Raw genomic sequence first — 25,974 nt, 5'->3', positions numbered from 1 at the left:
TTCCCAGGCAAGAATACTTGATTGTCATTTCCTTCTCCAGGGGATCTTTCTGACCCAGAGATCAAACCTGAGTCTCCTGAATTGGCAAGTGGATTCCTTACCATTGAGCCATCAGGAAAGCACATAGGTATGTATATAAACAGGTTGATACTGTTTCATACACACACACACACATATATATGTATACATATGTATTAAGGCCTCAGTTTAATAAACCCCATCTCCCCACAAGCTGCCTTCCAATCACTAGCATCTGTATATCATCAAATGCCAAATTAGGAAGCAGAGCTTCAGAAACTGATACTGCAATTCTCAAACAGCATCATCATTAGGGGCAGCAGCTCTGGTCCTAGCCTCCCTGCGTTTACCTTGACTGCCAACCCTAACTAGTCGTGGGACGTAATGGGCCAGGTGTTGAATCTTGTTTTGCTTCCATTTCATCATTTGTAATATGAAGAAAAACTGTATCTACTTCATAAGATTGTTGTGAAGATTTAAGATGTGTACTTCCAACATAATAGCGTCTGGTTCAGAAGAATCGCCCCATACATGTTAACAGTTATTTCTTGTATTGCATACAAGAAACTGAGACCCAGCAAGGGGATGCTCCTCCTTCATCACCATCAAGTTTCCAGTACAAGTCAGGGGATGAACCCAGGCTAAGAAATTAGGTTCCAAAGAGTCACTTTTTAACCACGCTTTGCTAAGTCTGTGACACTTCACTCACAGACTGAAACATCCTTTGCCCTTATGAGCTCCACACAAGAATCCTTTAACCAGAAATGAAATAAATCCCTTCCTGGGTTAGAAGTGAGTAGGTGGTCTCTGACTGAAGAGAACAAGTCCGATGGTGGACATAAACAAATAAATAAACTGTTTCTATAAAGTGTGATTAGTGTTATTAGAAAATACAGAAATGGATATTGTAGTCAGGGCTGCAGTGGGTCATTCTGCTGTGTGAGTTAGTCTAAGATGAAACAGGGAAGGATATAGTGAGCCTCCTCACCATTCATGCATGCATATACACATACAACAAATATTTATGAGATTTACAATTATCCTCCTAGTCCAAACCACATTCGTCTTTTATCTGGGTCGTTGCAGTCTCTCTTCATGCAAACCCATGTATATACATAGCTGTGTATTGCAACACAGTCATGTTTGCTAGTTCATGTGTCACCATTACTTTTATAAAAGACAGAATAAGCAGTTGTGATGGAGACTGTGGTCATCTCATTGCTTCAAACTCCTGCTTGATACACAGTTAGTTGCAGCAGCACAGTTATACCTCAGCAGAGTTTTGAGTTCCATATAGATCACCAGATAGTGTTCTTTTATTAATTCGCCATGCATATCCATCTGTCAAAACAAGAAAAGAAGAGAAAAGTGGACTTCAAATGCTGCACTTCTTGTTGCATAGTGGAGTGCAAATTATTTTATTATCATATTAGATGTCAAAATATTGCATTTATTATTTAATGACATGATAGCTGTGCTAAATAATAATATGATCTTCATCAACATTATCTGGCTGAACACTCACCATATTCTTAATTCACAGAAAGGCAAACATCAGAAAAAATTAGACCATTTGAAATTGAGTATCTCATCACAGCAAAACTTCTTCACAAAAGAAATGAAAATGAAATTTCAAAAAAAGTAGAATTTTGAGTGGATATTTGCTGGCCAATAATAAGAAACCTGTAATTTCCTGAATTTGCAGTAGTTCATGGGCTTTAAGTTTCGCTATAATTGTTTGAGCTCTTGGCCAAGATCTAAATCCATCCTCAACTACATTTATATAATATTGAATGGATTTAGAAATTAAATTTTGCAATGGCCTTGAAAATGTTGGGAAATGAATTCAACTTGAAATTACTAGGTGAAACAGTGATTTGCAAAACTTAGACTGTGGTCTGTTCATTTCAGTGACAACTAATGTTTGCATCACAAGTAATAATGAATCACTTTGCTGTATGCCTGAAACTAACACAACAGTGTAAATTATACTCCAATATAAAATAATTTAAAAAAATAGGTAATGTCGACATGCTTTATTTCCAGTGCTGTCAGAAATGAAAACAAGATCTCTGACAGTCGCTCAGTCGTGTCTGACTTTTTGTGACCCCATGGAATTCTCCAGGCCGGAATACTGGAGCGGGTAGCCTTTCCCTTCTCCAGGGGATCTTCCCAATCCAGGGATCAAACCCAGGTTTCCCACATTGCAGGTAGATTCTTTATCAGCTGAGCCACCAGAAAGTCCAAGAATCCTGGAGTGGGTAGTCTATCCCTTCTCCAGCGGATCTTCCTGACCCAGGAATTGAACCGGGAGCTCTGTCATTGCAGGGGGATTCTTTACCAGCTATTCCCAAACACATTTGCTGCAGAGATTTCCTGAGCTCTAGTTATAACTGCAGGAATGTTTCTCAGCTCTCAGTGCAAATGTGAAGGAAATTTATGCATTTAAAATCCTAATTAAATGTGCAATTGAGAAGCATCTACCTAACCTTCAATTGAAACTGATTAATCTGCAATTTAGTGATACATTAAAGGACAAATGTAGAAAAGAAGTTAATAAAATCCTATAAGTACTTTTCAAATGGTGAATATGCTCAATCATATACTGGTGGATTAATCCCACTATTTGGCAGTACCTAATTGTAAAAAAAAAAAAGAAAAAAAATGCCTAAAATCTGAAATAGTTAAAATATTATTACATATTAGCATTGACAGATGAATATTTAAAATTGATTTGATGAAAGGGAACACAAAACTTTGAATGCCAAACTAAGGAAAGTGTTACTTTAAGCTCCGTCATTCTCATCATTAGACCTTTAATACCAAAAACATGTACTCAATTATGAGTGCATTTTGGAGTTCAACAAGATAGAATTTTAGTAATTTGTTTTTCCTTTTGTTATTTAAGAACCTAATAATATGCTCAATTGAAAAATTTTGACACATAAACCATAAATTCCCACAAAGTCTATTGCGACTTAATATTGCTAAATTTTAAATTTCTTGGTTGTGATAATAGCATTGAAGTATACAAAATAAGCACTTTGTTCTTCTAAACTAAATGTTAAAATGTTTAGGGATAAAGTATCGTGATGTCTGCAATTTAATTTTGAATGACTCAGCAGAGAAAAACTAAGGTGAGTATGACAAAAATGCAAGTATGACTAGTTTATGAATCCATATGAGCAGTATATACAGGTTCCAGTCTTTCAATATCTGCAATTTTGAAATTTTCAAAATAAAATCTGGGAAGAAAAGAGACCTTCTCTTGTGACACCATCTAAAGTAACTCCCAGAGAGCGAGTAAATGATTTTCCCAATTTATTTTCATGTTATTTATTACAACACAAGCTTTTTGAAATTTATTAATATACTTGTCATCTATGCCTTTGAGATCACATATGGTTGACTACACCAAAGCCTTTGACTGTGTGGATCACAGCAAACTGGAAAATTCTTTAAGAGATGGGAATACCAGACCACCTTACCTGCTTCCTGAGAAACCTGTATGCAGGTCAAGAAGCAGCAGTTAGAACTGGACATGGAACAACAGACTGGTTCCAACTTGGGAAAGAAGTACGTCAAGGCTGTATATTGTCACCCTGCTTATTAAACTTATATGCAGAGAACATCATGTGAAATGCTGGGCTAGAAGAATCACAAGCTGGAATCTAGATTGCCGGGAGAAATATCAATAACCTCAGATATGCAGATGGCACCACAATTATGGCAGAAAGCAAAGAGGAACTGAAGAGCCTCTTAAAACTCAGCATTCAAAAAACTAAGATCACGGCATCCAGTCCTATCACTTCGTGGCAAATATATGGGGAAATAATGGAAACAGTGAGAGACTTTATTTTCTTGGGCTCCAAAATCACTGCAGATGGTGACTGCAGCCATGAAATTAAAAGATGTTTGCTCCTTGGAAGAAAAAGCTATGACCAACCTAGACAGTGTATTACAAAGCAGAGACATTACTTTGCTAACAAATGTCTGTCTAGTCAAAGCTATGTTTTTTCCAATAGTCACATATGGATGTGAGAGTTGGGCCTTAAAGAAGGCTAAGCACCAAAAAACTGATGATTTTGAACTGCAATGTTGGAGAAGACTCTTGAGAGTCCCTTGAACTGCCAGGAGATCAAACCAGTCAATCCTAAAGGACATCCTAAATTGAAGGCAGGAGGAGAACGGAATGACAGAGGATGAGTTGGTTGGATGGCATCACTGACTCAATAGACATAAGTTTGGGTAGGCTCCGGGAGTTGGTGATGGACAGGGAGGCCTGGCGTGCTGCGTTCCATGGGGTCACAGAGTTGGACATGACTGAGTGACTGAACTGAACTGAACTGATGGCAGATGAGAGTAGGGAACAGGCTTCTTTTGTCCTTTGCCCCATCCCCAGTAGCTAGAACAACACTGGCACATTTTTAAAAAACTTTTTTCCATTAATTTTTTATTGATGAAATTCAAATATATATATGAACCCTTGAGTACAATTTTTTGTAATATAGGTCTAATGATAAGAATTATTTTGAGTATAGATACCATTTCACTTAAGTGGAGTTTGAAGTCAACTGCTAATATTCACCTGTTATGCTGATCTTTAATGTGATTTTACATATTTTATCTGCAAAAATATCTTCATACAGAGAGATACTACCAAATACTGTTATCAGTCCACAAGTGTATGATTTGAATTGAGCATATTCACCACTTGGAAGATGATAAAGAATCTGCTTGCAATGCAAGAGATGCACATTCAACCTCTGGGTCAGGAAGATCCCCTGGAGAAGGAAATGGCAACCCACTCCAGTATTCTTGCCTGGAGAATCCCCTGGACAGAGGAGTCTGGCAGCCTATAGTCCATGGGGTCACGCAGAGTCAGACAGGACTGAGATACTTTCACTTTCACTTTAAGCACGTTAGACGATCAACAGCTTTGGCTGAATAAGTGAAAGAAAAGAAAATGAGAAATGTAGAAACAAATGAGTAAATGGGTAGCAGAGCCTGGCTCACAGACCCTCAGAAGCTCTGAGACAGCCCAGTTGCCTGTGCTATGCCTGCCCCCCAGCCACCTAACAGACTAGGAGTTCTGCACATAGTCCTGAGCTTTGGGCTGAGTTTTGGCCCTGCTCTGACTTTGCAGTCTTGGTTCTTCTTAAAAGGCTCTCATTCCCATTCCTGACCCCAGAGTTGATTTATGGGTCTGAGCCACTTTGATCTGATGTTTATACCTAGGATGTTTGATGTGTGAACTTACATTTAATCCTATAATTGGCCTCCTTCCCTTCGTACAATGTCTGATAACTTCTCAGTTCCAAGTCCTCAGAATCAGCCCCGTATCAGGGGTCAGTCTCGCCTCCCATTCCCATTCCTGGAATGGTAAGAATGTCACCTTTCAGTCCCCTGGATCAGTCATAGGAATAATGATCATGTCTCTTAGTGTCTTTTATTTCTCCCCCAAATCCTTTGAGGTAGGTATTATCTCTATCTGGTAGTCAAAAAAACTGAAATGCATGAAGATGACATACCTCCATGGAAATTAGAGTAAGTTGGACAGAGGAGCCTGGTGGGCTACAGTCCATGGGGTCACAAAGAGTCGGACACGACTGAGTGACTAACCACCCCCCACCCTCCCAACACACACCTTGATAGAGGCGGGCTTCCCAGGTGGTTCAAGTGGTAAAGAACCTGACTGCCCATGCCTGAGACGTAGGAGACTCAGGTTTGATCCTTGGGTCAGGAAGATTTCCTGGAGAAGGTCATGGCAACCCACTCCAGTATTCTTGCCTACAGAATCCCCATGGACAGAGGAGGCTGGTGGGCTACTGTTCGTAGGGTCACAAAAAGTCGGACACATCTGAAGCAACTTAGAACCCACAGTGGTAGAGGCAGGGTTAAAAACCAAGTCCTCTTAAGACAATGTTTCTGAGTCTGCTGTTTCGTCTACTGCATTTGCTGTTCTTGTTCCAGTTTGGCCTGTGGTGGAAGAAGTTGGCAAGATTATCCACTCCTATACTGTGTCAATATTTTTAACAATAGTGCTTGGATCTCATTGGCATCAGTACCAGGTCTTGCTGGGAAGCTGTACTGAGTCACAACTGATCCCTATCCCCCTCCACTAAGGACTTGTTGAAGTAATATAACTCAATAGCCCAAATCTTAAATATTTCACTTCTGTAAAATGCCATTATTGATTTGTGCCAGTGCGGTAATTAGTAAATTAATCTCTCAGCAGCCCGACGGGCATACAGATGGACAAAGTCCACACACAGCCAACCCATTAAAGCCTTAAGCCCTACAAAGTAAAGCAACTCTGTAGCTATTCATTTTCTTGGGATCCTGTCTTTTTATTGTAAAAATTGTTTATGATGGCATGGTAATGCAGTGATTACGAGGACAGACTTGGGATCCCCCCCACACACTGTCTCCTCTCAAATCCGGTTCCTTTATTTACCAGCTGAAAGATCTTGAGCCAATTCTGATTGCTCATCCATGAGGCAGGGCTGTTCGGAGAATGCAGTGAGGCTTTCCGTGACAGTTGCTTAGAATATCGTCCAGCATGTAAACTTTTGCTGTGACTGTTACTTACTTATCTGTAGGTTTATTATTCAGAGCCCTCCCCAGGCTCTGAAGGACCTTGCGTGGCCTGGCTCCTGCTCACCCGCTTAGTGGCCGGCAGCCACTCTATCACAGTCCGCCTTGCTATCTGTGGACTGTGCCAGCGCCATCTCTCACAGGCTTTCTCTGCAGAACATCTCTGTCACTGCACTTAGGTCTTGGCTCCAGTACCATTTCTTCAAGTGTCCACTATGTCCATCTTATGTCAGCCCATCCCATCTACCCTGTGGAATCCGCACCGTCATGCTCACACTCATTTTTATCTCCCTTCCCTGCTTCATAGTTTTCCTCATAGTACTTATTTCCTGTCATTATGGTTGAATGGCTTTTCATCTCTTCCCCAATAGAAAGTAACTGAGGAAGGGACTCCTCCTCAAGGACTGTGCCCAGCACATAATAGTTGCTCTATAAAGATTAAATGGGGCTTCCCAGGTGACCCTAGTGGTAAAGAACCTGCCTGCCAATGCAGGAGACATAAAAGACATAGGTTCAGTTCCCGGGTCAGGAAGATTCCCTAGAGGAGGACATGGCAACCCATTTCAGCATTCTTGTTTAGAAAATCCCATGGACAGAAACACCTGTGAGCTATAGTTCATAGGGATCGCAAAGAGTCAGATGTGACTAAACAGACTTGGCATGCACGAACACAGAGTAAATGGCTTTTTTTTCACTGATGTTTGACAGATGTATTCCAGTCATTGTGTCCTTACGCAAGGGTACATCATGTAGGGCAGTGTTTCTGAGTCTCTTCTAAACTAGGCACCAGTTTGGTAAATTGGAACACCGTGAAGACCTTGAGAGATTCTGTTTATGTCTGTCCTGAGATAGAATTTATGCAGAGGTACCTTCTGTCCCTCAGTCAACTCTAATGCAACAAACACAAAATTTATCTTCAGCTAATCTCACAGGATGTGCAGATTGGATCCCGCTTTGCTGTCTTCTATTTGTGTTGAATCATTTTTTTAGTTTGCAAACCACCATATCATGCTGTAATAATGAATATGTCTCTCCCAGCTTAGCATGTCCTTCCCTGAAAAGTCTAAAATACTCATTTCCTTCCCGACACATCCACCGCAGTAAGTTTCTACTAAATTCCCAGGTGGCGCTAGTGGTAAAGCAGGAGACACAGGGTTGGTCCCTAAGTCTGAGAGATCCCCTGGAGGAGGAAACGGCAACCTGCTGTAGTATTCTTGCCTGGAATATTCCATGGGTAAAAGGAACCTGGTGAGCTACAGTCCATGGGGTCGCAAAGAGTGGGATCCATGGGGTCACAGAGAGTGGGATCCATGGGGTTGCAAAGAGTGAGACAAACTCACAAACTTCCCAAGTCTTAATTTTTCAAGCCAGCAATGAGGATCATAGACCCACTGGCAGGATTATTGTGAGACCTCACAACACTGTTCATACAGTTCTTGGCAGAGAACAAACTTCAACAAATGGCTCCTGGCTGTCTCTTTTGCCAAATGATTAGTGTTGCCCTTGGACCTACGTCTGTTGCACTAACCTGGCTTGGAAATACAGCACGTTTCTCTTAAGGCAATGTTTTAGCAGAAAAGCAAAAGGAGCTGTGACAACAAGCTCCGCTCTCCCATTTCCAAGGCAGCTTGGCCAGGTTTGCCGTCATTATGACTTCAGCGGATCTCAGGTCAAAGTGTGCATTTCGCCACCTGCTGAGGCTTCACCTCTGCAGGCTGTGAAACAAGACACCCTAATTTGCTTGATTTTGCTTTGCATCCAGGTACTCCTTCAATATTGAGACTGCTCGTAATTGAATGTTTTGCTACCCAGGCCTGAGTTATCAAATAGTAAAAAGGATGCAGGTCCCGGGCGAGATTGCAGCAAGTTATAGGAGGCATCTTCCTGGGTTGATTGGTTTTGTATTTAATTGTATGCTAATTATTAGTTCTGCAAGATAGTTTACCCAAAGAAATAGCAAAGTAACAGCAGAAAAGACAAACACCATGTGAGTATATGTGTCAGTCTCACAGGGCAATTTAGTAAATTAAAAGATGTAAAAACAAACTGTATGTGAATACTTTCAAGGGACATGTTTGTCATGGCTGCCTAGAAATGAAAGTGCAGAAATGCAGAATTTATTTGATCAGAAATAAGTTCCTACCTGGCTTCCCAGCCCAGTGGGTAGAATGAAGGAAGGGACTTTACGCTGTGCTGGTGGGGGTAGGGCTGACAGCTATCTTCTTTGTCACCACTGTGGTCAACCACTGGCTTAAGATGAAGAACTGATCCTAACATTTCTGCCATGAAGATCCATTGACTCCCTACCATCTAATGATTGAAGTTCAAACCCCATTAGCATGGACATAGGTACCCCTTGATGCCTCTTTGGCCATCATGCTCCCACACGCAGAGTGATCGGGGCCACTCTGGACTCATTTATTCTTCCCTGAACAGACAGGCTGGTTTTGTTCGCTGATCCAGGAGGCCTTCTCCCCTGCTCCTCCCCAACCCTATTCTCTGCATCCGGAACGCCCACTGGAGATTTAGTGCTTGTACCATCCCCCCAGAGAAGAGAGAAGTTTTCTCCAAGTTCTCGGGTAGTTGGCCACCCCTCCTTTAAACCCTGCAGCCAACGGATTTCTTACCATCCTCTATTGTGACTTACTCTCCACCAGGGCATGAGCTCCTGGAAATATCATCCATACTTCTGGCCCTGGATGCACACCACAGCATTCTGAGGGTGTCAAGCAAGTACTGAGTAAAAGGCTCCATGATTACAGACCCAGACTTGCCCTGCAGTGCTGGACCGCAGAGACAACCAGAGGAAACTCAGCTGACCTTCCTCCCCAATTCCAATCCTACTTCCCATACTCTGATCTCAAAAGGAAAAGGCAAGAGAAATTCAAGAGCTTTGATTCACTCTCTGCCAGGTCAGACTTGTTCAGTAGGATGGATGTCTTTCAAGTCTGTTTACCCCATCTCCACCCACACACCTGGCCACAGGGGTCTCCTCTTCGTTTCTTCCCAGGGATCTTTCCACTTCTGGACCCTCAATCCTATTGATTGCTCTGCTTAGAATCTTCTCTATCAACTTCTCTGTCTGAGTTAGCTGTTCAGTTCGGCTCTGCCCAAAAGCATCTGTTTGAAGTAAGGGGCTCCAAAAGTCGATCCTGACATGAAGATTATTTTTTTGGAAGTGATTTATTAAGGAGAATCTCCAGGCAGAAAACTATAGGGAGTAGGGGAAGCAGCTGTCATCAAAGAAAATTGTTCTATGTGTAGTTGAAGTTTTAGTGTGTCTGTAGAAGGAGTTGAGTTCAGGATCTTCCAATTCTGCCATCCTGATTCTTACCCCTTATTAAATATTAATGTCACCTTAAGAATGCCTTCACAGACACCTCTAGAAAATTTTTGACAGAATATCTGAGCACCAAGGCCTAGGTAAGTGGATACATAAAGTTAACCATCACATATGTGTAAAGTTGTATCCTCTTAGATTGAATCGTTTCACACCTTTAAGGAATATGGAACCATTTGAGTAAATGTGGATGCCTCATCATCACTACCAACCTGGGAACACTGAGAATTGACCTGTGCCATGCACCCAAAAGACATGCAATCAATTGTGTTTGGGAGAATGCCTGGATAAGTGAAATGAACACATCCAAAACAGTGAAAAGCACAGAACACTTAGACCCAAGAATCTAAACAAGCAGCTTAGCCCAATAGTAAAACTAAGAACTCTCGGTCCAGACAAATCAATGTAAATATCTAGTACCACCACTTACAGGGGCTTCCCTGATAGCTCAATTGGTAAAGAATCCACCTGCAATGCAGGAGACCCCAGTTCAATTCCTGGGTTGGGAAGATCTGCAGGAGAATGGATAGGCTACCCACTCCAGTATTCTTGGGCTTTCCTTGTGGCTCAGCTGGTAAAGAATCCACCTGCAATGAGGGAGACCTGGGTTTGGTCCCTGGGTTGGGAAGATCCCCTGGAGGAGGGAAAGACTACCCACTCCAGTATTCTGGCCTAGAGAATTCTATGGACTGTATAGTCCATGGGGTCACAAAGGGTCAGAGACAACTGAGTGACTTTTACTTTCACCACTTACAAGCTGTGTGGCCTAAAGTGAATCATCTAATCCCTTTGTATCTCAGTCTCCTCTTGTGTAAAATGAGAATAAGAAGAGCACCTTCTATAGCGGATTGTTAAGTGTGAACTTTTAGAACATAATGTACTTTGGGCATTAGTAGACACTGTGTGACAGTTGCTATCATTTTAGTTGCACTGTTAAAGAAGCTTAATAATCATCATCAATGCCATTTATAGAAGATATCATCTAAAATCTACCCTTTACAGTGGGCAAATTGTCTGCACAAGTCTTAAGAAGGAGAGCTATGCCCATCAGTAGAAACTGGATATGATCCAGGCATCCCATCCCATCTGTAGAATGGCTTCATCCATATCCCACTCAGTCTGGACTAAACCTTAAATGTCAAGTCCAGATTGTGCACAACAGGTCTGGGGATGGAGCCAAGACAGCAGTTATAAAATGGGGCTGATTAAAGAACATCTCCCCAGGGCTGGTTGAACGCTAAGAATGGACTTTGGCACACCAGTGTTCCAATCAATCTGTTGAAACACAGCCCCTCCCTCCTTTCCCCAACCCTCTTTGCATCCTCAGATCCAACAACAACAACAACAAAATCTACACTTTGGTCTGACTCAAATAGTATTTGCATATGTGGCTTGATGATGCAAAAGTGAGACATGTTCAGTGGAAACCCATACTTCAGATTTTGAATGTCAGTCTGGCTAATGATCTTCTCTTGTGATGTTAGGCAGTGCAGCAGGTTGTAACAGGTCCAAGTTGGCCTTGTGATTATTAAAGCAAACACTGGTAAACTTACTAACCATTCTGCTTTCCACTTTCAGTACAGTAGTCAACAGATTACATGAGATATTCAACACTGTATTAGATAGTTTTCCCAACTGTAAGCTAAGTGTTCTGACTTGGGCAGGTTAGGGTAAGCTAGGAAAGATGTGTTAAAAGCATTTTTCAACTTATGATGAGTTTATTGGGAGGTAACCCCATTGTGGCTTCCCTAGTGGCTCAGCAGTAAGGAATTCTCCTGCAATGCAGGAGACACAGGAGATGTGGGTTAGATCCCTGAATCAGGAAGATCCCCTGGCAGAGGGAATGGCAACCCACTCCAGTATTCTTGCCAGGAAAATTCCATGGACAGAGGAGCCTGGCAAACTACAGTCTGTGGGATAGCAAAGAGTCAGACCTGACCAAAGTAACTGAATATGCAACACACAAAACGCCATTGTAAGTTGAGGAAGATCTGTGGTCCTACAATTAACTCTCAGTCCTTCCAAGAACCTGTTGTCTCTGAGCTGTCATCTTCAAAAGTGCTTCTCAGATCCCCACTCCCCATAGGTGAGAAAGGAAAGCTAGAGGGGCCCAGAGCTGGGTGGGTCCCTTCTCCTGGTGATAAAAATCTCAGAACTCCAAGGATGTTGTGACTTGAGCTGATGTGTGCTCAACGTCTAGCAATTACTCAGTTACAGTCTCCCATATTCCTACCAGGGCTTCCCTGGTAACACAGATTGTAAAGAACCCGCCTGCAACATGGGAGACCTGGGTTTGATCCCTGGGTTGGGAAGATCACCTGGAGGAGGACATGGCAGCATGCTCCAGTATCCTTGCCTGGAGAATCCCCATAGGTAGAGAAGGGCTACACGGTGGGCTACAGTCCACGGGCTTGCAAAGAGTCAGACATGACTGAGCGACTAAGCACACATTCCTACCAAGGTACAGTAGCAGCTTCTGCTCCTGGAAAGCTGAGAGTCTGTACATGCTTATCTCTCCAGTTTCTGGTGTTGTATCTTGTTCTTATAGCTTGATTATCTCATGGATCTAAGAAGAGATGTAGACTTTCATTTGTTGTTGTTCAGTCGCTCAGTAATGTCCAATTCTTTGTGACCCCGTGGACTGCTGCACATCAAACTTCTCTGTCCTTCACTGTCTCCTGGAGTTTGCTCAAACTCATTGAGTCAATGATGCCATCCAACCATCTCATCCTCTATCACCCTCTTCTCCTCCTGCCCTCAGTCTCCCAGCATGAGGGTCTTTTCCAATGAATGAGCTTTTCACATCAGATGGCCAAAGTATTGGAGTTTCAGCTTCAGCATCAATCCTTCCAATGAATATTCAGGATTGTTCTCCTTTCAGATTGACTGGTTGATCTCCTTGCTGTCCAAGGGACTCTCAAGAGTCTAGCCCTATTTATTTGTTGGTCATTGTTATAAGGAGAGGATTCAAGACTTACAAGTAATGTCAAGCCAAAAACTAGAAGACTTTCACTTTATTTCCATGATTATTCCCATTATTATTATTATTGGCCTTCCCTACTGGCTTGGAGGCTCCATGAATGCAGAGAAAGCTTGGGGAAAGCCTCCCCAAGGCTTGTAGAGTGCACAGCACATCTTAGCTTACTATGTATTAAACATATATTTACCTGAGTTACTTTGCTATACACTTGAAACTGACATAGCATTGTAAGTCAACTCTACTCCAACATAAAATAAAAAAATTAAATGAAAAAGAAAATGAATTCTCACTCTTAAAACCTACTACATTTGTGTGTGTGTGTGTGTATGTATGTGTGTGTGTCCACATGTGTGTTAGAGTGAAAGAACAATGAACTTCAGGTCAGCCTGAGCTTGATTTCTAACTCTTTGGCTGGGTAACATTTTTACATTATTTTTTAAAATAAAAATAGCATCTCCTTAAGATATTACTTACAGTCAAGCTAACTAACATATACATCTCATCTCATAGTTACTATTTGTGTGTACGTGTGTACATGGTGAGAGAACCTGAAATCTACTTTGCAAATTTCCAGGCTGGGTAACTTTGAGCTTCTTAGTTAACTTCTCCAAGCCCCTCTCCTCATCTCTAATTACATTTTTTAACCTTTGCTTCTCTAAGTGACTGTGGCGATTTGAAGAGAAACCAAGAATGTACCTAAAATGACTGATTTATAATAGGTTTCTATTACACGCTAATCCCCTCATGTTTTTCTTTATTTGAAGCATCCCTGGTAGTTTAGTGGTAAAGAAACAGCTTGCTAAACAGGAGATGGAGGAGACAAGGGTTCCATCTTTGGGTCAGGAAGGCCCCTTGGAAGAGAAAATGCAATTCACTCCAGTACTTTTGTCTCAAAAATCCCATGGACAGAGGAGCCTGGAGGGCTACAGTCCATGACGTCGCACAGAATCGGACGTGATTGAGCACACAGGCGCATAGTTGCCATACAATATTATGTATGGCATAGGTGTTCACGTAGGTGAATTCATAGGTGTGAATCACATAGTGATTCACAATCTTTAAAGGTTATATGCCATTACAGCTATAAAAATATTGGCTATATTCCCCATGTTATACATTATGTCCTTATAGAATATTTTATACCTCATAGTTTGTACCTCTAAATCCCCTCCCCCTAGATTGCTGCTCCCCTAGGGTCCTCTTCTTGGTATTTCCCCAGTTAATGTTCTTTTCTGACAAACTGGCCTTATGTGGGTTTGTTCTGGAGATAATGAGCAGTGATTTACTTATGTCACAACACATTTCCTCAGTTTGGGGAAGAAAAGGCCATTGTGGGATTTGCAAGGCTAAATAAAGGCATTGGAGGATTAGCAATTATCTTGAATTTCTTATTTAAATCAGGGTACTGAGTCCAGGCCAGTTAGGTGAAGCAGTTTATGTTGCTGACTAACCTGGCAACATATGGTCTATGGCCAAGTTAATTTGGGTTGCAGATAATGAGCCTATTTAGCAGAGTTTTTGGTAACTTGAGCTTACTCTGGCCCTTTCATTATTTCACTCTCTACATTACTTGGAAGACAGTGGATAATTGGGAAATGTGTCAACATTCTGTAATTTGCAGCTCATCCACCATGTGGGGCTGTGGGTGGGGGGTGAGTGGACTGTCGATGAGGCAGAAGAGGAACAACGGCCAGGCAACCAGGATCCTGATTAAATATCTCCCAAGGGCCCTGGAGAGCCTGTGAAACCATCTCTCAGCCCCAGAAGGAGATCCTGGCACCAACAGGACCTGAGCTGAAAAATCAAAAGGTGCGGAATCTAACCCAATAACAGATTCAGCTTAGAAATCTCAACAGGTAATGAGACACTCACATTGACGAGGTGAGCAGATGGCCCCCTTCAGGGGACACAGCACAATTGTGACTGAAAACAGGCCCTCAGGCTGTGTGAAAAGGAGCCGTTTCTCCAATCTCGGTGCCCTGGGAAGACACAATGGGCCACATTTGAGTGGAATGGAGGGGAAATTTGAGAAGGAGAGACGGTGTGCAGAAGTGGATAGCTGGGGAGATAACTGCCTTTGGTCTAGGATGTCTCAGAAGTGGTGCCATTGTGTATTCATGACTGAAATAAAAAGCATTGTCACACCTGGCAAAAATACAGGGATTTAAAGATTTGAAGAAAGAGCATCAGGATAATTTGTTTGTTTTCTTCCTACCATTTGAAGTATCCAAACTCTTTCTGGGTATTGACACATAAAGGAGTCTCTGAATATTTTTGCTATCAAATGACTAAAAATGTAATTGACTCTATGTTTTGTCTTAACCCTCTCCAGAGCTGAACTCTATCCCAACAGAATGCTGTGTGCATAATGTATGAAGTTTTCAGAAAAACAGTCTTGAACAGACAATTCATCTGACCTTGGATAAAACAGTGATGAAAGGCACTACAACTCCCCTTTGGTAGAATTCCAGCCTCTGGAGTACCCCAGACTTGGCATCTTTACCCTTCTGTAGGGTTCCTCACGTTCCTCTCCTCAATAAGGCAGACTACCTATGTCTTACTGATGAGTTCGATGCTCTGCATTAACTCTTCCAACCTCAGGAGGGGTGAACAGATCTGGCCCATCCTAACCCTGTTGTTGTGTTATGTTAGTCCCTGAGCTGTGTCCAGCCCTTTGAGGCTCCATGGACAGTAGCCCATCAGGCCCCTCTGTCCATAGAATTCTCCAGGCAGGAATACTGGAGTGGGCAGCCATGCCCCCCTCCAGGGGATCTTCCTGGCCCAGGAATCAAACCTGGGTCTCCTGCATTGCAGACAGATTCTTTACCATCTGAGCCACCTGGAAAGCTTCATCCCAACAAATCTATTGATAATTGCCAGAGTGTGGAAAGTTGCCCCCACATCAGTTTCCCTGTAGAATGTTTTTTCCTCCTAAGCAAATACTACCACTGCCTCCAGCCTTTCCTTTCCCAGTTCTCAGGGGAAGAGGAGAAGGGGTGGTGGACTAAAATGCCCAGCTTGTGAATTTGGGAAGAACCGGTGGCCATGTCTGGCTCTGACATCTGCTTTTCTCTTGGGAACCAGCTGCCCATGGGAGCACTTGATCCATTCTGCTCCTTAAGCTGCAAGTCTTACCTGGCCCAGGGACTCATCTCCTGTGCTTCAGGGACTGATGGTGCTGAAACTGCCACTCCTTCCTGGAACTCAATTATAGGTGAGATTGACTCCTTAGAGTTACATGCTTTAAGTTGGCTTCAATAGTTAATAGAAGTGATCAACTCATCTCCATTTTTAAAAATTAGTATTTCTCAAACAGTTCAGAACTCAGGCAAGAAAGAGGGATAGTATTGGAGATCTCTTCCAAAAGGTCCTCCCCAAAAATCAGGAAAGGAAATGAATATCCTCTGAAGGAAAACTCAAAAGAAGGAACTTAAGGTTTAGAGACCTAGCTACCTACCTGATGCTTGGTGCAAACAGGTCATCCATACGCTGGTCTTCACTGTGTTCCACTGAGGTAGGTTAGGAAAAGCCAGAAATTAACCTGTGCGCTAGAATGACTGGTCTCTATTAGCAAGGGTTAGAGAGGCTGTGTCTAGAACCAGGGGGCATTCTTGGGGCTCCCCTTCATACTTCCATGTCCAGTAGTAAAAGGTTAGTGAAAAACTATAGGAATCAAAAAAAATAAAAATAAAAAAGGGCAGGATACTGAAGATTGAGATCCTTCAGGATTGAGGGTTTCAGTCACTCTACAAGATTAAAAAGTGCTGCTCAGATAAAGTCAAGGGAAACTCAGAATTGGTCATAGCAAAAAAAAAAAAAAGTTAGTTATAAATATTAACTATGACTCTGTGACCAGTTACAGAAACAAAGGTTTTAGAAGTTAAGTGTATCTATTCTTTGCTCATGTGTGTACATGACACTGTGTATACAAGTTTAAGTGTGTATATACACAAAAATGCATATAGATATTAACCTAATTTTTTTTCTCTCTCCTCTTTTATCTTATTACTTTATACATATTTTATTGGAGGTTAAATTTGTTTTTTTTTTTTTTGTTAACCAACCTTATTAGAGCCTAACACAATTGACTCTTCAGGTAAGAAAATATTTAGGTGAGACCATGACTAAATTTGTGACATAAATAACATAGTCCAAAAGGGACAGCTGTGACTGCTCGCTAGATATGGGAGGACTTCCCGTCTCCTCCTTTAGGGTAGCAAGTGGGAAGGTCTTTGTATGAAAAAGAATACCATCCGGTCAGCAGAATTGCAACGCTGTTTCTGTTGTCTTATACATTCTTTGTTGTTGCTGTTCAGTCACTAACTCATGTCCGACTCTTCTCGACCCCCACAGCCTGCAGCACACCAGGCTCCCCGTATGTCACTATCTCCCAGAGTTTGCTCAAACTCAAGTCCGCGGAGTTGGTGATGCTATGTAATCATCGCATCCTCTGCATCTCCCTTCTCCTTTTGCCCCCAATACACATCTGTATATATGTGTCTTTGGATGCTGGATTAACCAAAGGGCCTAACTGGGTCAATGATTAAGCTGGTGTCTTTCAACTTCAAACTGGTCGCTCCTGGTCTGTGACTTCATGGTCTGGACAATGGGACTGGGACTCTGCATGCCATATTCCCATTTTACTAATGGGAGGTGATAAACAGATGGGGAGATGAAAGGAGAGATGAACTCCTCCGCGGGGTTTCCTGCTCTGGTCAGCGTCACCCTCACACAGCATCACCCTCACACGAGTTCTTCACTTTGATAGCATTGATAGCATTCGTTTGTTCCAGAAGTCTGTTCTCATAGTAGCAGTTTGTTCTTGTTTTCTCGTTTGTAGTTTTCTGACACTAGTAAAAGCCTCTCCCTTGCCTCCTCCCCACATTCCTCCACCTACACACACACACAGAAACAAGCCTGGGTATTAGACTTGCAGACCCTCCCCTGAGCTCCAAAGATGCTGGCTGCAGATAGTGCCCCGCCATGTGTGTGTCTTGATTCTTTGCGACCTTATGGACTGCCAGGCTCCTCTGTCTATGGAATTTTCCTGGCAAGAATACTGGAGTAGGTTGCCATATCTTTCTCCAGGGGATCTTCCTGAACCAGAGATCGAACCCTTGTCTACTGCATTGCAGGCAAATTCTTTACCACTGAGCCACTGGATAAGTCCCACCCCTTCCACAGGAACCAAGGAGCTTTCATTCCACAACAGCCCTCCTGCAAGCTTAACATACCTCCAACATGTCACATTACATAATTCCAATCTCTTCGTTCTGTTCCTCCACCTTGATAATTCAATGTTTCCCTTTTTGCATTTCACTTGCCTTCTAGCTAGTCAATAATTTTTTACATTAGCGTTATTAATGTGGAAAAAGACAATAAAGTATATCATTATTTGAGATGTAATTAAAGTTGCATTTAAAGTTAAATTCATGCCCTATTTTAGTATAGATGGATAAAATAATTTAAAACAATGATAAGTGGATTCAGTCAAAGCTATGGTTTTTCTAGTAGTCATGTTCGAATGTGAGAGTTGGACCATAAAGAAAGCTGAGGGCCTAAGAATTGATGCTTTTGAACTGTTGTGTTGCAGAAAATTCTTGAGAGTCCTTTGAACTGCAAGGAGATTCAGCCAGTCAATCTTAAAGGAAATTAGTTCTGACTATTCATTGGAAGGACTGATGCTGAAGCTGAAACTCCAGTACTTTGGCCACCCAATGCAAAAGACTGACTCATTTGAAAAGACCCTGATGCTGGCAAAGATTGAAGGCAGGAGGAGAAGGGGATGACAGAGGATGAGACGGTTGGATGGCATCACCAACTTGATGGACATGAGTTTGAGTAAGCTCTGGGAGTTGGTGATGGACAAGGAAGCCTGTCATGCTACAGTCCATCGAATTGCAAAGAATCAGACATGACTGAGGAACTGATTTGAACTGAACTGAACTGAATAAGTTAATTATATAAGTTAATAAATAATTATAGAAAAATCACTCAATGAAACTAAGAAATTTGGGAAAATAAGAAATAGAGTAAAACAACTAAAATATATATTTTATTTTTATAATATAGGATTTATATAATGACAATGACACTCCACCTCTGTGAACTTCTTTCCCAAAATGAATAGCACCAGTATAATCATAACAATACCAGATCAATTACAACTGGCAGACATTCCACAAAATACCTGACCAGTGTGTTTCAAAACTGCAAAAGTCAACAAAAACAAGAGAAGTCTGAGAAATTGTCATAGAGCAGAGGAGTCTAAAGAGACATGATAGCTAAATGTAATGTCATATTCTGAAGAGGATCCTGGAACAGAAAAAGACATTAGGTTAAAAAGTAAGGAAACTTGAATAAAAGGTTGTGCTTAGTCAATAATAATGATGTATCCGTACTCTTCTCTTAATTGTAACAAACGTGTTCTACTAGGTAAGATGATGATAGCAGGGGAATTATGTGATGTGTAGGGTATATTGGAACACTTGGTACTCTTTACTATTTTTCTGTAAATTTCAAACAGTTGTGGAAAATCAAGTTTATTTAAAAATTATTATTAAGGACTCTCTCAGAACATCATTTTGTAACTATTTGGTCACTAGCCTCTATAAGAGAAGTGATTAAAATTTGAATATACATAAATTTTGTTAGGAAAAATACACCAAACAGTGTCATTTAATCTGTTTTATTTTAAATTAGTTAAAATTTAACTCTAAGGGAAGTAATGCACAATTAACGAATAGTTTAATTTTGCTCAATTTTGTAAGTATTGCATGCATGCTGAGTCCTGTCCAACTGTTTTTCGACCCTGTGGACTGTAGCCCACCAGGCTCCTCTGACCATGGGGATTCTCCTGGCAAGAATACTGGAGTGGGTTGTCATGCACACTTCCTGCATCGGCAGGCAAATTCTTTACCACTGAGACCTGGAAACCCCTTGTAAGTACATGTATGGTTTAAAAGAACAATTAAATAATAGCACCTTGATTCTAAAAAAATAATAACAATAATTTTATATTAACGTTTCTATGTTAAATCCACTAGTGTGGTTTCTGCCTCCTACCTGAACCCTCATGAACACTGATAAGTCTTTATTATCCTAGCTTTATGATGAGGAAATGGAAGTCCATTGGCCCCAAAATACAGTGTCCTTATGGACATCAGGATTTAAACTTAGATCTGCATGACTCTAGATCACGCAGGAGAAGGAGACTGCAAAGGATGAGATTGTTTGATGGCTCACTGCCTCGGTGGACATGAGTTCGAGCAAGCTCCTGGGAGTTGGTGACAGACAGGGAGGCTTGGCGTGCTGCAGTCCATGGGGTCGCAGAGTCGGACATGACTGAGCAACTGGACTGAGCTGAACTGTGTAACTCCAAGAACCAATCCTTTCATCACCTTCCCTCTCCAGAACTTTCTAATATACATGGCAGCCCTTCTCCACTGGAAGGAAAAATCCTTCAGAGCTCAGCACTGCTTTCCCCATAGTGTCCAGGAGTGGCAGGTATTCAAGGAACACGGGAAGGAAGGAAGGAAGAAGGGAGGGTGGGATGGAGGAATAAAAGTGATTATAAACAGAAAATTATCATAGAAAATAGAAACTGTAATGGTATTCGAATGCGCAGAAGGCTATAGACTCATCAGCTCAGAGAAGAAATGTCAGCGCTTATTCCTAACATGAACCTTCATAAATTCTGAAAAACAATCAACACCCCGTCAATTCTTTCACATTGTCTCTTTCTTGCTATTTCTACAGTAGTTGAACATTTTCCTTATATTTTTTGAATTTCAAACTTTCTTATTTTTCTCATATTTTTGTCTTTATTGCAGCTCAGTATTTTTTTATACTTATCTGTCAATTCATTAATTCTTCAGTTGTATGAAATCAGCTGTTCAAGCCGAGGGTTGAAGGTTTTTTTTTGTTGTTGTTGTTTTGTTTTGTTTTCCTAGTGACTCTATTTTTCATTTTGGTTTCTGTTTAGTTAATTTATTACATGACCCTGCTGTTCTCCTAATCTTAGCCATATTAACAATGTTTGCATTCTAGACACTACTCAATTGTTCTACTTTTTGAATTTTTGGAAGCTGAATTGTACTGGGGTCTTTGGTGGGTTTTCACTTTGTCTGTCTGCTTCACTTGAATGAGGATTTCTTTGGGAGATTTATTTTTTTTCTTGCTGTATCCCCAATGTCTAGTTCAATGCCTGGCACATAGCCAGTCTTGAGAAGTAGATGTTGAATGACTAAATATTGGAGTGTTTCATTGTGGGTTTTTCATTTTGGTCTGTGAGCTCATGGTCAGCTGGGTTTTTAGGTGGATCTCTTGAGTGGTCCATTTAAGGATGTGCTTTGCGCTTGCTTCATCCAAGCACCCAAGGATGTCACCAGCCCAGGACCACATTTTATTAATAGTTTAATTTGTCAGTTTATGGGGATAGTATGAGTTTAACTCTCAAAGTTGCATGAGAGCTGTAGTAATTACATTTTAGGAGATTTTTTTTCTCATGCAGTGTCCAGACAATCAAGCTTTGTAAATACTCTGTGTTGAGAGGAATAGAAATATATCCAGATATAGATGTGTGTGTGCCTGTGTGTGTGTCCATGTGTGCATGCAGTCAGTCATGGCTGACTCTTTACAACCCTATGGACTGTAGCTGCCGGGTGCCTCTGACAATGGGATTTTCCAGGCAAGAATACTGTAGTGAGTTGTTATTTCCTCTCTAGGAGATCTTTGTGACCCATGGATCAAACCCATGTCTCCCTTGTCTCCTGCACTGCAGGTGGATTCTCTACTGATGAACCAACATGGAAGCCCATAGGTACATGATACAGATGATATAGATATAGATGATTGTGGATAGAGCCAGTTGAGCATCCGGGCTTTATGTGTGGGTCTGATCTCAATGTCTCCACTTAATGAGACCACTGAGCACCTCTTCACCTCCCTCAGGAGCTCTCACCTGCCACCTTGATCTTTAATTCCTCACCTACTTTTAGCCCCTGGTTTGCTTTCTTAAGCATGCAACTACATGTTCAAAGGCTGCTTCTTATAATGTACCCAGTATTTCTGAGTGGTATACAAAAAGAGGATGTAAGTTTATCTAATGTGCTATGCCAGCTCCTCTGTCCATGGGATTTTTCAGGCAAGAATACTGGAGTGGGTTGCCATTTCCTTCTCCAGGGGATTTTTCCCAACCCAGGGATCAAACCTGTGTCTCCCACATTGCAGTCAGATTCTTTACCATCTGAGCCACCAGGGAAACTTTATAACTTGTTTAACATATAACTAATCTGTTATAGTGCTTTAGACATATCAATTTGCTTAAATCTTTTCATTGAAAATTATTAAAATTTTTATCAATGTTATATACAGGAGGCTTATAAAGAAGAAAAGAACACCCATACTCTCATAATTCCCTCAATTGCCACACTGCGAAGGCAATGAGTTCATCCATTTTAACAGTTTCTTTTGGCATTTCTCTCCACTGCTCTAAGTATACACATTTCTGCTATAATGTTAAATGTATTACCAAAAAAGCCTAACAGATTTGTGAGAAAATTAGGAAAATGCTAAACCATTCAAATTCTAAGGATGTCAAGATACAGAGCATCAGCTAAAACAATAGCAATCCTATCTAGAAGAGTTGCCCAGTTAAATTTCTAGTGGCATTTGCACCCAGGGTGGTGTTCTTGGATCCCCAAAGTTTCATACCCTGGGGCTCATATTCTCTCCTCTAAAATGTCAATACTCAAAGGTATCTGCATCTAAAAGAGACCAGTTTCATTAAGATTAAAGATCTTTCCCAAGGCATAGGCTTCATCATCAATCTTTTCCTTTCCTCACAAAGAGATGTCTTTGCAGCCTCTTCATCAATACCCTCTCAGTGTATCCATATACTTCAAGTTAATGGAAATTGAAATGCTTCTTAGAGCCGCTAAAATCTCACAATTTGTTCCAAAAGAAGACATCTCTGTAGGATTTTCTAGCTTTATTTTTTTCAGTCTTTGTATGATGCTAATATGATCCTCTGAAAATTTGAGAAAGCTTGCCTTGGATAGCTTCAAAATAGCTACTGAAGGGAATCACCCATGAACCAAAAAGATCTCCACATACATGGGCTTCCCTGGTGGCTCAGATGGTAAAGAATCTGCCTACAATCAGGAGACCTGGGTTCGATCCCTGGGTCAGGAAGATGTCCTTGAGAAGGGAATGTCAAACCACTCCAGTATTCTTGCCTGGATTAAACACTGAACACTGTGTGAAAAGGAGAGATGCTACTTCTGCTACTATTCCACTACCCACAGCACTTCCCTTCGAACACAGCACCAAGCGATTCTCCAGCCCTCCAGATGTCATCTGGACTTTATCTGCAATTTAACTCACTTCTGAGGCCATCTACTTGGAGTTAGCATCAGGACATCAGATCACACAGGTTAAGGGCTCAGTCCCATAAGACTGCCCTCTCCCCAACTTCAGATCCCACTCCAAGTCCGGGTTATCACCTGTGGTTTTGAATGACTGGCTCAGACCATTAGAGTAAATTCTTTCACACTCACACATTCATCTCTCGTCCCTCCTCTTATAAGCCACCATGTTCTAGAACACACGTCGTTCATACCTCTAGTATCAATATTTTATTTGTTTTATCATCTAGGCTTCTATTTTTCTTATCTAATAATTATTAAGTATCTAAAATATGCCAGGTACCACATAGCCATATATGTTGGTGAAAAGTGAAAGTGAAGGTCGCTCAGTCGTGTCTGACTCTTTGCAACCCCCTAATACAGTCCATGGAATTCTCCAGGCCAGAACACTGGAGTGGGTAGCCTTTCTTTTCTCCAGGGGATCTTCCCAACCCAGGGATTGAACCCAGGTCTCCTGCTTTGCAGGCGGATTCTTTACCAGCTGAGTCACGAGGGAAGCAAAGAATAAGTGGCAGGCGGTAATCAAAGGGAAATTGCTCAGGCGTGTCTGACTCTTTGAGACCGCCACAGTCTCTGGACTGTAGCCTGCCAGGCTCCTCTGTCCATGGCATTCTCTAGGCCTGAATACTGGAGTGGGTATCCTATCCCTTCTCCAGGGGATCTTACCGACCCAGGAATCGAACTGGGTTCTCCTGCATTGCAGACAGATTCTTTATCAGCTGAGTTCTATCATTTAGTTTTCAAAACTATCCTACAAAAAAGGAACCAAAAAAAAAAAAAAAACTGAGAATTTCTCTAAGGCATATCAGAAAGGGGAAATTAGTACAAGGGCTAGTAAGTGGTATTATAAAACCTTGATCTATCTGCTACCCCTATCCCCTTTATCTGAGTACTAAAATGAGATATTTTTTAAGGTTCTATTCACACATCTACAAAGTGAGAAGCAGGGGTTAGAATGAGATTAAAATAAGTCTTGATGTTTGTCTAGCAGGAAAAGAATAGGTAGCATTTATTGATACTATTATGGTTTTTTTTACACACTCCCTCTAACTTCCATAAGAATGCTTCATGGAAGATACTGTCTTTCCTCTTTTACAGAAGACAGAGCAGAGTTTATTTCTGAGCTCTCCCTGGAGTTTCAAGGACACTTGAGTTATTACAAGAAGTATGGAATGAATGCTTAGAACACTATAGGATACATAGATCGCTACAGAGCATACCAAAGGTAAGTCCTACAGATGGCTCAGAAGGGCAGAAGATTAATGCTGGTTGTGAAACCTTCCATAAGGACAGGAGACTAAGGATGGGAAAGAGATGTAAGACTTGTATACACAAGAATGCACAGTATGAGGCATGAAAACACAGTTTCCTACCATTTACATATGACTAATCAGTGTATACTCAGGGAAAAGGATTCTCAAAATTAGCATCATTTTAAAATTAGTTGAGCTAGGTCCTTCTACTACTATCTCTCTCTATTTGGGTTTCCTTTGAAAGAACTCAGTACATGCAATTTTTAATGTCCATTCTTTCCTAGAAGTCCCCTGCCAATTCTGTATTCCTTTCTATCTTGTGATCCATTCTGTGATGAGTCTGGTAGTTAATGATGCCATCTGAAAGTGCTGGTATGGGACATGAGATTTCTTTTCATAGCACCTCATCAGGAGTTGAGGGCAAGTCTACAGGGAAGAAATTAATTATCTCTGCAGCCAATGCCACTAAAAAAATAGAAAAACTTTCAGGAAGAGTATTTAATTTCTTCTCTTGGTAAATTATGGGAAACCCTTCACAGGTAGTGAATCAGCTGAGTTGGATGGTAGAAATGACTGATAACTTCTCTTTTCCTTTCCTTTTATTAAAATTAATTTTTATTGGAGTATAGTTGATTTATAATGTTGTGCTAGTTTCTGCTATGAATCAGTTACACATATACATATATCCACCCTTCTAGATGCTATCCCCATATATGTCATTATGGAGCATTGAATGGAGTGCTCTGTGCTATATGATAATGCTTGCCTGCTCAGTCACTCAGTCATGTCCTACTCCTTGTGACCCCATGGACCATAACCTGACAGGCTCCTCTGTCCATGGGATGTCCCAGGAAAATACTGGAGTGGTGTGTCCTTCCCTCCTCCAGGGCATCTTCCCAACCCAGGGATCAAACTCGAGTCTCCTGCATTGGCAGGCAAATTCTTTTACCCCTGAGCCACCTGGGAAGCCCTGCTGTACACCAAGTTCTTATTAATCATCTATTTTATATAATAGTGTGTATCGGTGCAGGAACTATGGAAAACAGTGTGGAAGTTCCTTAAAAACTAAAACTAGAGCTGCCATATGATCAACAGTCCCACTCCCGGGCATAGACTAGGTGTGTGTCAGTCGCTCAGTTGTATCTGACTCTTTGCAACCCCATGGACTGTAGCCCGTCATGCTCCTCTGTCCATGGGATTCTCCAGGCAAGAACACTGGATTGTTCTTGCCTGGAGAATCCCATGGATTCTGGATTGGGTTGCCATGCCCTCCTCCAGGGAATCTTCCCAACCCAGGGATTGAACCCTCGTCTCATGCATCTCCTGCATTGGCATGTGGGTGCTTTACCACCAACACCA

The sequence above is a fragment of the Dama dama genome, chromosome 6, assembly GCF_033118175.1.
Source record: "Dama dama isolate Ldn47 chromosome 6, ASM3311817v1, whole genome shotgun sequence".
Classification (NCBI taxonomy): Eukaryota; Metazoa; Chordata; class Mammalia; order Artiodactyla; family Cervidae; genus Dama; species Dama dama.
Note: the sequence above shows the minus strand (reverse complement) of the source record.